Genomic DNA, 17,281 nt, shown 5'->3' on the forward strand with positions numbered 1-17,281 from the left:
CACTTCTACAAGTAACCTAACCAACCGTATCTTTAAGGAAGTTGTTACAAGGCAGACAGATCCGACATACGCCAACCAACCGGCGGAAAGTAACTGCTAGTTTCGTTCCCGAATGTGGCAAAGCCCTCACCGCGGCCGGCTGATATGAAAGTATAAACGATAAAATTGTCTGAACTGAAATGTGTAGATTGCACTACCTGTTCCAGTGTTTGTATAAATAATAAAATAATAAGATAAAACAAGGTTTATTGCGTGAAGAAAACGAAAGTGCTTTCCCTTTTCCTCGCCTGAGTTTCTCGGTTGCGTCTAAGATGACAAGTCTGAGAAGGCGATGATTTACGGCTGCATAGCTCAGCTGGCTTAGTCGCTCATGCTTGGTGTGGGCGTTGTTGAGTGTTGTGCGCGTATTCCATGGCTTCGGGGACAATTTTCGCTTTTCCTCAAAGACTGGTAATGCGAAACTTCGGGACCATGCACATTAGTGGGGTCTTAAGAAACGACTGAGGCTGATGAGCTGGGATCAGGTGACAACACGGCTATGTCGAAGAATCGCAACACTTCTGCGGCTCTGTGGTGTATGCCTGAATCTTTCGGTTGCCCAACGATAACAGGTAAGCCCCATTCTGTTCTGCAAGCATTTGAATTTTGTTAATCAAGCATCTTCGCGTATGCACGGAAACAATGAGAAAACTGGTGCAGCGTTGTGCCCCTGCTTGGTGAAACCTTACTTTAACATACAGTACCTTCAATGACTTTGCATTAACATTATTATTCCGTCCGGTCTGCTCCTTTCTGTCGCCGTGTAACTTCGCACTCCATTCCAAGATACCGTACCATCTCGCCCAACTTTCTATCCTTGAACATTATTATTGCTTAACGTGTCAATAATAAGTTTTACTCGCCTACGCGAACGTACGCAATCAAAATAAAACAGGCTCTTAACATATTTGGTGACGCTTGCGTTAATTCATTGCTGTGTCTCAGGCAAGCAATGAGCTTGCAACGATTATCTATCGCCACGATGAATGCACACGCTAGCAAGCCTTGCATTAGTGATCTTTTGTTTTGTAAAATATGGTTCTTCACAGATAGCAAGAACATGTTGCCCGAAAATGAAAGAGGTCTGTCGAGCAGACGTTGAAGTCGTTCGTCAAACCAGAGATGCACGAGGTTTTTAGAAATCAAGTCCTGCACCAGGGCGCAGCTTGCGTTTAGCGGTTCATCAACGTTGAAACTATTCATAAACAATGTCACAGTTTGGCCCAAAAGTGGAAGCATCGATTGCGATAACAAATGATTAGACAGCTACACGAAATAAGGATAGTAAGTTTATCTACCGCATTTACTTCTAAACATCCGCTTCTTAACTAAATTAACAAGCATGGTGTCATGCACGCAAAGGCAAACACGAACACACGTCACGCGCTAAACGTGGACACTTGCTGTCGAAACGCTGGCTTGAGGAAGTGCGGCAGCAGCAGCGAGCGAATTTACCTTCGTTCTGGCTAAAAAAACTAAAAACTAAACTAAAAACTAAAAAAGCGAGAACACAGTGTACACGAAGCTAACAGCCCTAGGTGCGCCTAGACCAAGATTTATCTAAATAGGTCGCGAAGCTTGGAACGAAAAGCGTGCTAAAACCTAATGCCAAGAATATAAGTTAGTGGCGCACGATTCAAGCGCGACTAGGCGGGGGGGGGGGGGGGGGGGGGGCAAACGCTGAAACTAGAAAACCCATGTGTAAAACATTGCTCCAAAACTTCAATCAGAATAATGGCGTACGAGTAAATTCTCCGTTTGAGATATTTTTCTTGCACTAAAAGAACAAATGCTATTTTTTTCTATTTCACTATTTATTAGTTCTTTCTTCGCGACCCCTATTAACCAGTGATTCTGCCGGAAAACTTGGCAAGAATGTGCAAGGCAGCTATTATGTCGCGAGCAATGGCGTTGCTCACCTGAACGCGGCGGTTTTGTCCGAGTTTTTTTATTATTATTTCCTTGCGTGTTTCTTCAAAGTGTGGCGTGCGCTTCACTTCGAACTTTGCGTGGCCGAGCGCTCTGCATTCGTTGGCGAAAGGTGCGAGTGCAAGTTTTTTGTTATAGTGCAAGTTCACGCTGCGGCATCCGACGAGCTTGTCTCGTCATGACGATAAATGCGAAACGCCCTGCGAAGAAACGTCGCGGTATGCTCGTTTATTCCCTGTAACACAGGCTCTGAGTGTCCGGCAGGCAGCAAAATTAGTAAGTGGAATGCTCTCTAAATGATAATGTAGGGCAATGCATGGTGTCGCAAGGAATTAGGAATGACTCGGTGAAAAGTATTCGCATAGGTTTCTATGCCTTACGGTTGTGTGCTGGCCATAGTAATTTCTATCATTGAAAGATGTTTTGTTTGGTCAGTTATATATATTGGTTGCGTTATTCATGACGAATAAAAGTGAAGTTGATTTTGAAAGCTCTTCGGCTGTGTGATTTAGTTCCATCCTATTCGCTCACCTTCTTAAGGAAGCTCCTGGAGCAATTGCCGTCAATAACAGCCTAATTATGTTCACATTAAGACATACGCTACTCTTAATGTTTATATGGTGCTGTCTGAAAATTCCTCTGCTTGCGAGGAACTACGTGTTTGCTCCCATTGCTCTATTATCGCTTTTAATAAACAAAGCTTCATGACGTACTATGTAATGACAAACTTTCGAACCTTAAGAATGCTTGGAAGGAAGCAAGGAAGGAAAACAAAAGGTGAAAGGCAGATAGGTCCACCAGATTAAGTGTCCGGCTGGCTACTGGGAGTAAATGTTGTGATAACAGCCTGTTCATTATTCGAAAACTATTCGAAAATTCTTCAATATTCGATTCGATTCGCTTCTGTCACTATTCGATTCATATTCAATTCGGTCTCAAAAATCAATATTCGCGCACCCCTAGTGAGCGAATATTGATGCTGATGGAATATAGTGATAAATATTGCACAATTCCAGGTAGTCAAAGTTATTCTGCTAGTGCTCAACTGTTACAGCCTCTGTCCTAGCCCAAGTTTTGGGCCGGAACGTTGTATACACCACAAATCAATCAATTGCTTACTCAATCAATATAAATGTTTGTGATGGAACATACATTACTTTAAATGGCAAAAACTGCACTAAAAACAAGGCTGGCTTTCGGCTTGTGGAGGTATAGGGTGTATCATCTAAGAAAATATCAGCTTTCATCTCAGTATGAAGCCAGCGCAATTGTTTCGCGCGGATGAAGGTTTCGTAGCTAACTGACACCATAGTGGGAAAAAGTGCGAATACATGTGCGCGTTCAATTTGTTCGAGTTAGAAACGGCAGCTTTATAGGGGCACTTCTAACGAAGCAAGTTTGGGTGTAATGGTTTATGTGAAAATACAATGATCATGTTTTTGGCTCTCGCTTCGAATTTAAATTTCGTCGACATCTTTGTTTCATGTCGACACAGTGATCTACGAAAGGAAACGAAGAGAATACTGCTGCGAGAGACAAAAAAAAAGATGCATATCGGGTACAATTTCGAAATGAGCATTCTTCATACTAAATCCCGCAGGTTCATTTTGCAACGATGCTATAACGTTTTGGTAAAAGCAACCGCCGCAAAAGGAAGGGCTTAGAGCCGGAAGTTTCCTTCCTGCTGCTCAATTTTTTTTTTCTGGTGGCACTAAAATGCGACTCCGGGAGTAAACTTCATCATATTTTAACGCGATAGCGTTAAGGAGCTCGTGTCGCAGAAAAGCCGGTGTCGTCGGTGTCGGCGTCGGCGGCGTTGACCGTGAGCGATAAATCACGGCAGGCGCTTCATAAATAAAAAGCAACTTCCAAGATTGGCCCGGTGGGAATCGAACCCGGGTCTCCGGAGTGTGAGACGGAGACGCTACCACTCAGCCACGAGTTCGATGCTTTCAAGCGGTGCAAACGCGCCTCTAGTGAATGCGGTGTTGCCTTCGAAACGAGCCGTGGAAAGTTATACTGCGGTGTATATCGGTAATTATGAACATGTAACGTACAGAAGTCACAATTACACGAGTTGCGAAGTGCGTTTCCGCTGCATTTCTTCTGCGCTTTCCGCACACGCAGAGCCATCTTGCGGCAAACACAGAAGACCCCCTCCTCTCAATGTACGGCGCTGCCCCGACAGGAGGCGCGCCGCGCGCGCATTGGGACCGCTGCCAGGCGCGTCGCGGGACTCCCTCTCCCCTGACGACGCTTCGCCGTGCTCCCGGTTTAGATTACTATCTATCTCTCTGCCCGTGCCGATCACGACGTTTGGCTGGCGTAGATCGTTTCCCCTCCGAGACACCGAGTTCTTTGGTTCGTTTCGTTCGCTCAGGCGCACGTTTCGTTGCCGCGCCGAACGCTGCGTTGCTCGACGCTCACCGCGTGATAGGTGGGCGCTAAGTCCGATGCGGGGCGCATCGTAAGTGATTGCTGTGCCGTAGCGCATTGTCTTATACCCCTTGGCGGGTCGACGGGAACGCTGTCGCGTCCCACTCTTGAAGGCGAAGCTTAAGCGTCCTCCAATTTTTTTCTCTTTTATTGTAGAAACAACTATTATTGTCATCGCAAGACTTAAACGCCGGCTTCTAAAGTTGGAAAGAAATATCCGTAGTTTGGCGGAATTTCGTGTGCAACCGTTGAGCGTGTGCGACAGCGATAAAAGTGAATCGTTTATGCATGCGAGCAGAGAAGCAGACATGCGTTAAGCACAGCTTGTGCGTGCAATGCTCGGCTGCTATGCCAAGACGCCGAGCATCGACTGCTGCTCGCTCGCACGTGACCATGAAAGCCTCGTCTTTCACTGCGGACACGTGGCCGTCCCAAATGTGTGACAGCATGCACGAAACCGTAGGAACGCAGGATGTGCAAGGGCAACCAACCGTTATATTCTGGAGTGTCAAATTTAGCCTTAACCTTGCCTATTCCTGAAAAGATTTGTAGTGACATTGTCCTTTTACAGTGACATTGTCCTCATTGTCCTTCATGTACAGTACCCGAGTACAGTGGCATAGCGGCCACATCTGCTGTCATCATGGAGCCAACGGGATCACTGCGCATGTTCTCTACATGCGATGAAGTTGGTCTGTTCGCAAAGCTCCTTGTGTGTAAGAAAATATTGTGAAAAAGTTCCGTTGGCTTTAAAACCACAAATCTTCCGGCCCACTTGACAACCGGGAGAGGAATCTGGCTGTGCTTTGCACAACCTGAATTGAGCATTAAATGCACAATGAGCAACCTTAACTTCAGTTCTTGCCGATATCAGTTTATTTAGTAAGAAAACAAATCGTTCGATTAAAACTGATTTATTGAAGTTCAATAAGAAATATAAATTTATATATTGATTATTTCTGTATTTTCTAGAGGAACCAATGATGCTATATCATTTGCAGGAAGCCGAAAAGGAGGCGCTGAGATCATAAACAACGCTAACGCCCCTCAGACACAGATGTATTGAAAAAAAAAAACTTGCGTTTTCAGGTTGACCGTGGCCTTGGCAATCAGAACGTCCCACCTTCCATTTTTTCTGTGCATGGCTTCTCCAAGCCTATTTTCTGTGCTATCAGCTAATAGCATTGTTGTTTAGTTTTATAGTTGGTCCAGTCCCCGGTGTCGCTAATTTGAGGAGTTGTGCAAGGTAAATTTAGTACTAGTATGTAATGCGTATAACTTTGCAGACGTACCATGCTTGCACGTGTACAGATGTTTAATCCGAGTTCGCACGCTTTCGTAAACTTCCAGTTCGATATTGAAATTAATGAGAGCAGCATTCCGGGCAAGTTGGTAATCCACTACTGAAGCATTATTGTGCACCAAAAAAAGACATGGACGTAAGAGAAGGAGAACGCACAACAAGTGCAACGGTGTGTTTGGTTTGCGTTCTTCTTCTCTTACGTCCGTGTCTTTTCTGTTGCGAAATAATACTTCAGTAAAATATATTGAAGTGTTTCATGTCTACACAATAAAGTCATCGCAAAGGAAGTAATTATCTCTGCCGAGAGGTTTGCTTCACAATCCAATCTGTCTAGTTAGTGCTTATGAAGCTTTAGTGCCTGTAATTCGCTTTTCCAAAATATGCCAACAATGTTCACGTCGAAGCAATCAAGCCTCTTTACAACCTTTCCAATCGTTTCTTTTTTTTTTTCAGTGTGGATGTCTTGCTCTTCGAACATGTGAACAATAACAAACAAAAATTACCTTCTATGTGTTTTCTTTGAGATGGAAACTGCGCTGTTAACTTGCTCGGCTAATGGTGTGAGGCACCGCCATAATTGTGTATTGCGTCTTAATATTTGGTGTGACTGCGCAGTTGCTAGCAATTAGAGGCTATTTCAGGTTAGGGGCTCTACATCACATCGACAATAGCACTTTCATGCCGTCTAATATAAAATAACGCCGGAAAGCAATTTCGGCACCGGTGGACTATACGCGCCACGCATCGTGCAATATGCCTTTTTTATTGCTGCGTACCAGACAGGACTAATTTAGAGGCAATACAAGATCAGAGGAAAGGGGACAGAAGCCTGATATCATGACGCATTTCTTTGTTTCTTCGTATTTATCAAATATTTTTGTCCCTTTCTTCAATTCCTGATGCTGTGTCACATGGGCTCCCGCCTGGCGTATAACGACTATGATAGTATTGCTTGTAAAATTCTGAAGCTCTGAAAAGAAAGCGGCTTTTCAGTATAACCATGAAAACGTTATTCTCAAATCTCATAAACTGCTGCGTATGCAACTGACAAAAATGCGACTGCATTTTGACATCCACATGTTGCGGGTATTTCGGTACCCGATTTTGCAGCTTGATGCTGGTAGTTTTCCAGCACGTGTCAAGGCTATCATCGATAATGGCGGCGCGTTCCTTGCCTGACAACGCCTGCATTTTATCTGCGATAGTTTTTGCGTTGAGATTTAATTATGTAATGAATGTGCGGCTCGCTAAAATCAGTACACGTCCGTCGACTCGTACTACAAGTATTCATTTCAGGAGTTGTCAGCTAAGGGACTTTGAGCTTGTCATTTTCACGTACCCTAACTTGCGATACTTGCACAAAACAAACAAATACTAATTTTATAAGTCCTCAATGCGCTCAGATGTCTTCGAGCAAAAATTACAGAGGCTGTCACTCCCACTTTTTTTGTTTTTCTAATATTGTGCAGTAACGGGAGAGATTGGCATTTGTACGTGGCATCGTCTACTGCTCTTCGCATGGCAAACAACAATGTGTCGCATGGCAAACAACAATGTGCACGCAAAATGGACCGAAAAAATTTGGAGGACGCTTAAGCTTCGCGTTTAAGAGTGAAACGCGATAGCATTCTAAGATTCGTGATTGCTTCTCACGCTTGCCGGCAATTGCAGCTTCGGTAACCGTAATGTTTACCGGGAAGTGCTGGTGGCGAACGTTGTGTAGGAAGGCGAGCTTTCTTTCACTGCTATCAAGTCAGGGCACCGTTTCCTGGAAATCAGTGAGGCGTGCGTGATTTCCTGTACAATGATAGCAGTTCTGAGTGATAGAGGAGATTACAAGGAAGAAATGCTAAAGCTCAAGCTATAAAAAAATTAAATTATGGGGTTTTACGTGCCAAAACCACTTTCGGATTATGAGGCACGCCGTAGTGGAGGACTTCGGAAATTTCGACCACCTGGGGTTCTTTAACGTGCACCTAAGTCCAAGCACACGGGTGTTTTCGCATTTCGCCCCCATCGTAATGCGGCCGCCATGGGCGGGATTCGATCCCGCGACCTTGTGCTCAGCAGCCCAACACCATAGCCACTGAGCACTCAAGCTCTAAACAAACGTGTGTGTCGCACATAAAACACACCCTCGTGATGTGTCTAGCGCACAACAGCAGCATCTAGTTCGGAACAAAGAGTGGCACTGTTTTATCGGAATGTTGCCAACCATCACGGCATTCGGGAACCATGCGTGCATATATCCCACAATACCCGTCCAACCTACATCATTTTTCAGCGGCGACAATGTGTGGTACACTCGGAAGCGTGGCCTAATTTGGCACTTTATTCCTCTTAGCCCTCTCGACGGTCCATCCGCGCGCTTTCCGTTTCTTTTCGGAATGCGCAGTGTGGGGCCTGTCAGGCAACAAATTATGGCAGCCTGAAACGGCGTTTTCTTTCTCTGCGCCAGCGTAATGAAATAATGGCTTCTGCGCCCGCATCGTCTATATTGGAGTGCTTTCCCGGCCACCGCGGTACGTTCCAAACTCGATCTTGCGGCGCAACAAATCCACAAGCGGTAAATGGATTGGCACCATCTGAGCAAAAGCAACTCAATTGTTTTAATGTATTTTTTTTTCAGTATAGCTCTTCGAGATCCGCGAGCACAATTGTGCGCCGAGCCGTTTTTCTGCCAGTGCATCACTCCTCGCAACCCCTTACCACCTGTTTGCTATTAGAAAGAATGAGGAACTGTGGTGCATCGTTCAATGAAATATCGATTCATGTTTGTTTTTACAGAATGTTGCTGTCTCGGCCGCCGCGTTTAATATGGTCGTAAAAAGTGCGCTTACATTACTCATAGACAGCGCTTTTTAAATAAATTTGCGAATAACTGTTCGACCAGGTAAAGATTTTCAAGCGAAAAGGCACAATGTTTCTAACTGAAAATATAACTGGGGTGGCAGTTACCGGAGTGAAAGCTCTCGAAATAAAAGCTGTATGCGATGAAAAAAAAAATTACTGATTCTACCTAACAGCGATGAGAGCTGACTGCCAATTCAACTTGTTCACGAAAAGAGGGGAAGACAGTAATAAGTACATGTTGTCTTTCTCAAGAATATTAAAGCAGGATAACAAATAGAAAGGTTTTTCTCCTGATCTATAAGTACAGAACTGGGAGGTGTGCCTTTTAAGTTCTGTTGGCATTAGAGATTTGGAACAACAACAACGACGACGACAACGTACCGCACAAGTGCGTTTGGGCCATGTTTTACAGTCTGGCACTTGAGTTATAGAGACGCATTTGTCGTGTCCGTGACTTGTATCGTACGCACAGTGGACGAAACGGATCACTATAGTGACGTCGAAGTACTTGCAGATGCTGTAAGCATTTGCCTGAGTCTGGCACATTCGGAGCTTCATGGGAAAGTGTCTAGCTGTAGTGAATGTGGACGAGTGTTCTACGCATAACTGCACTGCCGAATTATTCGTCAGCTAAGTAAAATGCATCCTAGACAACATAAAGACAAATTTTCACGGTGCAATGAGAAACCCACATTATACCACATAACATGGTGATATCAACAAACTCACGTCCTCTCAATTATGCCATACCCAAGTGCGTAGCAATGGGAGGAACTGCTGTCCAGCGATCGCTGCGAAGACCAGCTAGGTCTAGTGCTGCGTGCATGACGGACAGAGAAAGCCAGTGGTACCCTAGACTGACGGCAGCCGATTATTTCCATAGAAGACGGACGAAGCAGTGCATGAAGACCTCGGGGGAAGACACAAGGAGGAAGGCTCCCTTGAAGAATCCGTCCCAGCCACTGAAGAAGACAATTACTAGAGCTCAATGAAGTTTTCACTCATTCATTCACTTACTCATTCACTCACTCGTCAGCGCTCGCAAGTAATATAAACATAAAGAAACACCTGAATACGCACATGCCACACTTAAAAGGCTGTTGACATCATTACCAGTGGCTGTTAATGAATGGGAAGGGCTTATTAGCGACAAGTAGCTCACATTGCTGAGACGTGTATGGGTGCGAAGCGGGCTTCTAAAAGAACAGCGATGAATGCAAGTAGGACGAGTTGCTATAGTTTATGAGAGGCAAGGTGTGATTTTCCTTGCTTCGATCTCTTCAGTCGAATAACCACAAGAACACGTTTTTTTTATTATTAGTAGTATTCATCTTTGGTGCAGGAAACACCTCAACATACCGATAGCATACCGGACATTAATAGGTTAGAATCCTTTCATTCATCACTCTGCAGCCGCACAGACTTGTGGGCGCCTTCACAAGTCCAGATTGTCTGCTTAGGTCATCAGACATATGTTTTGGAACAACGCGCATTTGTTTTCATGGACTTTGATTATGAACAGTGGGATAGGGCCTGTTGTGAGGGAAGCTACTGCAGCGTGGCTAGCAGCGGCGACTTGCGACAACGACATCGCAGGGGGTAATCGGTGGGTAATAAGGGGGTAATAAGGGGGTAATAAGGTGGGAGTCCGAGTCCAACGTTAGTCTGTATATAATAGCTTTAGCTTCGAAACAAAAACGCTCTATGGACAGACTTTCATAATCAACGCTTTCTGTTACATGGGCATATATAGCATCACACTAAAATAAACAAAAAATGATCACTACGTATAGTTCCCGTCACAAACATCTCATGCATATTTTTGTTTTATTTTTATTTGAGCAATACTGTCAACTTTGCACAGGCTGTTCCAGGAAGTGGCATATAATGTGTATACAGAAGCACATGTGGTATGCATATTTGCTTCAACAAACAACGCATGTAAACTAAATAAATCAACACGCCTCGGTAACGAAAAAAAAATTCACGACAAATTGTGGCAGTATACAAGTGGTTACTACCGCGCTTACTAAGCATTCAACTTAATGAGTACATATCACTATACTTACTTTGTCAGAAAATAAGGTTCCACTTTAGCGACAGAATTGTCAACGTAGTCCGTTTCGGCAATATGCCGCGGCAACACCTTCCACATCTCTGAAGGCATCAGAAAAAAAAAGAGAATTTGAATGTGTTGCAGCGTTGGACGTATGGCCTCAGGTGCTTATCATGGCAATTTCTACTGTAATGGCGATGGGTTGATGGGCTGTAATGGTGCTGCTTTTTATCTATGTCACTACAGTAAACAAAAAGCGTGAAAATGAACTTTATTGCAACCACAAGTCGTCGGCAAGCAAGTGTAGGCATTCCAGCTACATTTTGAAGAGAACTCACGCTATCGTGGAGAGAATACTTAGAATAAGTGAACCGTATATGGTGATTTATTTTGGGTACCTTTCAATTTATCGCATGGTACACCCGGTGAGGGTTCCAAACTATAGAACCGTACTCGAGGATAGGTTGCACTAATAATTTGTAGGCTGTTAGCTTGACAAGAGGAGGTGCCGCAGCCAAAGCTTCACTCTTAAGAACCCAAGTCTTCTGAATTCCCTTTTTGTCCGCATATGTTCCACATTAACACCCCACCTTAGCGAACGTCTAGTGGTTATACCTGAATATGTTAAAGCCTCAGTTCGATATATATTAAAATCAGTCAAAGGAAGTATATTCAGATGTAATCACCTACTTCCTATAGCCTATACTCATGTACTTTGTTTTATTGATGTTAATTTCCATATTGTACCCCCTACCAATTTTATCTAGTGACAAGTTTAGTTTCTTCTGGTCATCTGATCTGTACAGTGCGCACAGACGTACACCTCGATATTGTCGAAAAATAGCCTCACTCTTTAGCCATCCTCTGTGCAAGTAGCGCCATCCCTAACATGTATGAGAAACAATAGTGGCCCAAATACTGACCCCTGCGGGAAACCTTAGAGCACGTCGAGCAAATCTGATTTAGTGGTAACAATCGTAAGAAATTGCGTACGATTCGACAAATAGGCACTAATCTATGCTGCTAATTTTGAGTATATGCCAGTGGACCTAAGCCTCTTAATTAGTTCGGAGCGTATGATTTAAATAATTAAAACGTACTCGTTTTAATCAACCGCCACACATCGATATATGCAGAGCTCAATCGCTCAACGTCTTTTGTTGCTAAATGACGGGTCACTCATGAAACATTGCTTGTAGCAACACTGTATCCTAATGGTGATAGGTATTTGTGTTTGTGCGGTATGAGTAGACGACAGTGAATTGGCAAATAAACCTTTAGTAATAATGACTCAATATGCTCAGCGAATAGTGCTACCCAGTTATATTCATCATCAGCATGTGCAGAAGGTAAGCATAAAATAACCACACACATATCCATCTGTCGAAAGTTTGCCACGTAGCTACGAAGCTTGAGCGTCATAATTATCATCATCATCATCATGGTTACGCCCACTACAGGGCAAAGACCTCTCCCATACTTCTCCAACTACACGGGTCATGTACTAATTGTGGCCATGTTGTCCCTGCAAACTTCATCTCATCCGCCCACCTAACTTTCTGCCACCCCCTGCTACGCTTCCCTTCCCTTGGTATCCAGTCCGTAACCCTTAATGACCATCGGTTATCTTCCCTCCTCATTACATGCGCTGCCCATACCCATTTATTTTTCTTGATTTCAACTAAGATGTCATTAACTCGCGTTTGTTTCCTCACCCAATCTGCTCTTTTCTTATCCCCGTAACGTTTCACCCATCATTCTTCTTTCCACAGCTCGTTGCGTCATCCTCAATTTAAGTAGAGCCCTTTTCGTAAGCCTCCAGGTTTCTGCAAAAACCTCTTATTCGTCCAACGGCTGCGAGCTCGCCGACGAACTCTTAGTGAGAAGTGAAGCAGCCGCACGCATACACTGCTGGAGGAAGCGGCTAGTAGGAACAATACGAGTCTCTAACAGTGGAGACGATAATGGTTCGCAGTAGCGCTGTACACCGAATTAATTTGTGTACAGAAGCTGCGCACGAACGATGTGACTCACGACGCTGAATACAAAACATATGCTGTGTAATGAAATTACAAAGCTTTATTGCCATTGTTTGGTACATTTCTGGACGCAGTGACCAGGCTGGTGGCAAATCCGAAGCGCCTTCCTGCCGAGTACGCCGGCGGTTATGTTTCCTTCCACACGCCATCAATCGCGGCAGATAGTCCTTCCACCCTTCCCCTGCCCACACACTGCAGGAGGAGGCCAAAATGCAAGAAAAAGTAAAAAAAATGAAAAAAAAATGCTGGAAGTACGTCATCTAGACTGTAAACATCTTCCCAGTTCCAAGAGAGCCGAAAAAAAGTAAAAAAGAAAGCGAGAACTGCAGAGAGAGTGAAAGAAAGAAAACAAAAGAGGGGAACAGGCATGAAGTAGTCAAGAAAAGAAATTTCCTAGTTGAAATCAAAGCGGTCAAATCTTCTCGTTGTCAGGCGCGTTAGACCCACGGGTTCGTTGAAAGGCACGATAGCTTTCATAGTCTGTGCTTATGAAAAACAAAAATAGCGCTTGCTCTTCACCACTCTAATGTCGCCGTTGCCTCCGCAAGGAAAGAAACGCGCTCCTTGGCTATCTTCAGCATATAAATCATGAAGCCCGGCGCATCGGAGCTCGCGCAGCAGCTTTTCCACCACGTACGGCCAGCACTCGCCAGACATCAGCCCTCGCGTCTGATGGAACGCTTAGAGAGCAGCATGCATGCTGGGAAGGAAAAAGCACTTCTGAGCGTCAGCCCTTCGGTTGGCAACACAGTGGACCCATTTGTCTTTTCTCAGCGCGGCGACAAAGTGGCGAAAGTAGGAAATGGGCTCTGTCCGTGGGTTTGCCTAAACATACTTATATGGTATTTATCATTCCTTTCCTTGCAGCGTTGCGACCTTGATGAATAAGAGAAAAAAAAGAAAAAGAAAATGAAAAGCGGGAAGAGCCGATTGAAATTTTATAGCTTATTCGACATCTAATTACTTTTCTTTCTTTGCGAGGCTCTTCTATGTCGCCAGGCATTTGTCGTTCTTATCCCCTCGTTCCTTGCCACTTTTGCCGTTCCTGTCCTCAGAGAGTCCCCAGACAAGTCCCAACTAAACGCCATCGCTGCACATTATCTGTGCCAATGATCGTCTTTGCTTGGCTCTCCTTCCGTGATATGCTCGTGTTATGGAGTGAACGTAACTGTGCGTATTTCGTCTTCACTCGAGTACGCATGCTCAAGTTACTCGGAAAGTGCGTTGCCGGCCTAACCAGTATACGGTAATTCACATTAAAGTCACCATAGTCTTGGTTAAGTTGCATGGGCCTAAGCGCGCAATATAAATTACAGGCAGGTTAAACGTGTCCGTCCCCGTATCTCTACATATTTAAGCTATCCAGACGTACGTAATCTGTTGGGTTATAGCTTGGAGAAGCTTGGTGAAACTAAGGACACACGAGGAGTGAGGAAACGAGAAATAATAGACACACCGTTAAGATACAGGAAGACAGTGGTATTGGTTAGAGAGCCAACGAGTGCGGTTACTTTTGTGGTTTATGGATAGAAGGTGCGTGTAGCCTTTGGAATTTATTTGGCTTTCCTTGACGGCTGGTTTCGATAAGCCGATTGAGCGACGGTCATGTAACTGAGTGCCCTTTATAAATTAGAGCCTCGTTCTGTCGAATAAGCAGGTGGCAGTCCAGCCTCTTTCCTGTCTTCTTGTATGTCTGCTGTGTGCGTCTTTTTTTGGTTGCTTTCTTCTAAAATAAAATGCACCAACCACCCCAAGAACGTGTTTTACTACAATATAATGTTCTCGCTTCCCTGAAAAGAATTGAAAAAGTAAAGTAATCAAGACCTTAGCTTGCAAGGCAAGACAAAGGGGCTAAGAGTGGTGCAGAAAAAGAAGACATCGTGCTTTCCAAGAACACATAACTAGTCTCGAGTTTCCTGAAAACGAGAGGGCTGTCTGCTATACGCGCCCAGGTTCAAAACGACAAACAGAATAGAAAAGTCCTGAAGGCGCTACTGTGACATCTGAAAAGTTGTGAAGCAAGCTGTTGTAAATCGGTCACCGCTGGAAAAACGAAGCTGTGGCCTGCGGAAGCTCGTAAACGATATCTCTCGGCGTGGAGTTGAAGAAACGCTGGCGGGTCATAGGAGCGTGATGCTTTTTGCTCACACACGCGACTCATCTCTGGGCGCCCGTCTGATGGAAGGCGAGCGTTGGAAATTCGGCTGCCTGAGGCCATGAAAAAAAGAAAGAAAAATAATGCGGAGTTCAAAACACCAGCTCTTGCAAGAAATGTGCATTGAAGCGCGCACATTCCAAGCCCCGCTTGATCCACCTTTTTTATTTGTGTAGATTTTATAGACGTTCACGACCGCGTGCCGTCAGCTTGCGCAAGGAAACGCAAAGCTTCTTAAAGCCGACTCGAATAAATAATGAGCAAATATGTGGGCGAGGCGTGCAGCAGGGTCCACTGCCAGAATTGGGTAGGGGACATCATTTCCAATATTCACGGGAGACTGAACAAATATAGAAGTCACACCGCGTATATTGAGAACACGAACGTTAAAGAGAAAGTGAAAGTCAAAGAGATTCGAAACTTCGCTTAGCTTGTTTACAGTGCATTGTGCCTATTGACCCATGACTGCTCACTGTTTTTGATTTGTTGAAACTAAAGAAAAGCTAACCTTCATCACACTTAGCGAAACCACCTCTCACAAGAACACGAAGGTGTAGCAGTCCGGATGTCATCAAGCTTCGACCGCATGCGAAGGTTGTGGGATCGTTACCCACCTGCTGGAAGTTCCTTTTTCATCCGCTTTGCTTCTCAATAATTTATCGTTTATTTATTTCATTTATTAAGCGCTAGTAATTTCCCCTATATTGTCCTTGGTTTCAGTGTTTGTTGACTATTCTTTGTAGAACCATCAAGGATTATTTTTTATTTTTACACAAATATTTATTTTGATTTAAAGTGTACTGTTTAGCTACAATATCTTGTTCATGTTCTTCATATTTATGTTGTAATGAATGATAACCAAGAGTAAGAAAGACAATTTAAATGACATTGAAATATCCCCCTCCCCCCCCCCCCCCCCCCGTTTCCATTCTGTGGAGCCGTTGTAGACTAAGCAGATGCCTCACATATGTTATTGAACATTATGAACTGCAGTATTATTTATTTTTCATGGTGAGCCCTATATAAGTTGACATTTATCCTTGTTTTTTTTTAAATTGCGCTTCGACCAAATATTTATGACAAATGTCAAAGCCACCTTGGTAAAGCCTAAGTTAAAGCGGTGCGGGCTTTATTTCTTTGCAACGTATGAAGTTTCTTTAATTTTGAGCGTTGGCAGATACTGAGATAAAAGATTTCATTCGTAAGCGATATATTTCAATTCATGTTGTCGTTCATAAACAAGAAAAACGGCATCAATGTCACTCTTATGGCCAGGATTAGAGAACTCATTTATAAGACTTATTTTGCTCACGCGTGGTGTCCGGAAAGCGGGAAATATCATAAAACGCAAAGACTTACACGCCGCACCGCGACACACTTCGCCGCGCTCCTAGATGACAAAATAAGACATCTTGCCGCCAAGGCATGCGTGCGTGAAGTAAGAGAAGATTGTTGAATTCACTGAAGTATTATTCCTGTAACCGCCAGTGCTTCGGAAACGTGCTTGTTTGCTTATGATTTGTCTATGTGCTTCATGGAGAAGGCGCGAAGGATGAGAAATTGATAAAGAAAAATGCATGAAACAAAAACACCGAACGATGGGCACCATAATGATCTTGCTTGGTAATCAGAGGTCACATTGTATTTCTGTTCCTGCTTAACCTGCCACAATTTTAGCCAATATGTATGCTTAGAATATCTCCCATGCAACAAATGATTCTATAACAAGAGAACGTTGTTTTCTTATCCGAAGTCTATTTTATTCTCGTCAAGCCTGTGAAATAAATAAATAAATAAATAAATAAATAAATAAATAAATAAATAAATAAATAAATAAATAAATGACTACGACTTCGTTTCACAGTTTTTTTTTCTACAAAATCCTAGGTACAGCTCTTAGAAAGCAGCTCACACAATGTATTGTGGCCACATTCATACAGTCGCACTATTAGAAAAATGGAACTCGTTACGAGGCCATCCTGTCAACGGGCTGTATAATTTTCTGGCTATATCTTTTTTTTCTCTGCGCGCCGACTGTAACACAACCCACAAAATACCGCCGTCGCCTGAATGTCGCTACTTGCTCGTTCTGCACCTGCAAAAAGACAGCGTAGCTCGTTGTTTCCCCGCATAACGGGCAACCACAACGTCCAGCGCCGAGTTTCTCGGATGCCTTGAGGAATTTTACCGCTCATCACACGTGCCCGCGTTCGCAACTGGGAACAGGCTTACTTAAGGAATCTCATTATGGTGACCCTGTCTGTGAAGACAGGGTCACCATAATGACCTAAGTAAAGAGCTTTCGTGAAGAGCTGACCCCTCTGGAAACCGCGCGCAAAGGAATCTTAACTACGTGACCCAGCGTGTAACCGCTGCGCAACGACATACTCGGGACTTCTGTGCTTATTTTTGTGTCTAGCGTGGGTCTCTTTAACTGTGGAAAAATGGGAATGCCGGAGGAAAAGAAGAGA

At 44.0% G+C, this 17,281-nt stretch overlaps 1 long non-coding RNA gene across 3 annotated transcripts in view; it reads left to right on the plus strand.

Annotated features, from left to right (window-relative positions):
- Positions 1-310: 310 nt before the first annotated feature.
- Positions 311-17,281, plus strand: part of LOC135898686 (uncharacterized) — a 261,099-nt gene continuing 244,128 nt past the window's right edge. For all 3 annotated transcript variants that reach the window (XR_010563393.2, XR_010563392.2, XR_011512745.1), the window contains exon 1: positions 311-611. This is a non-coding gene — a long non-coding RNA (uncharacterized lncRNA). The remainder of the gene's footprint in view (positions 612-17,281) is intronic.

The sequence above is a fragment of the Dermacentor albipictus genome, chromosome 3 (genome assembly GCF_038994185.2).
Source record: "Dermacentor albipictus isolate Rhodes 1998 colony chromosome 3, USDA_Dalb.pri_finalv2, whole genome shotgun sequence".
Lineage (NCBI taxonomy): Eukaryota > Metazoa > Arthropoda > Arachnida > Ixodida > Ixodidae > Dermacentor > Dermacentor albipictus.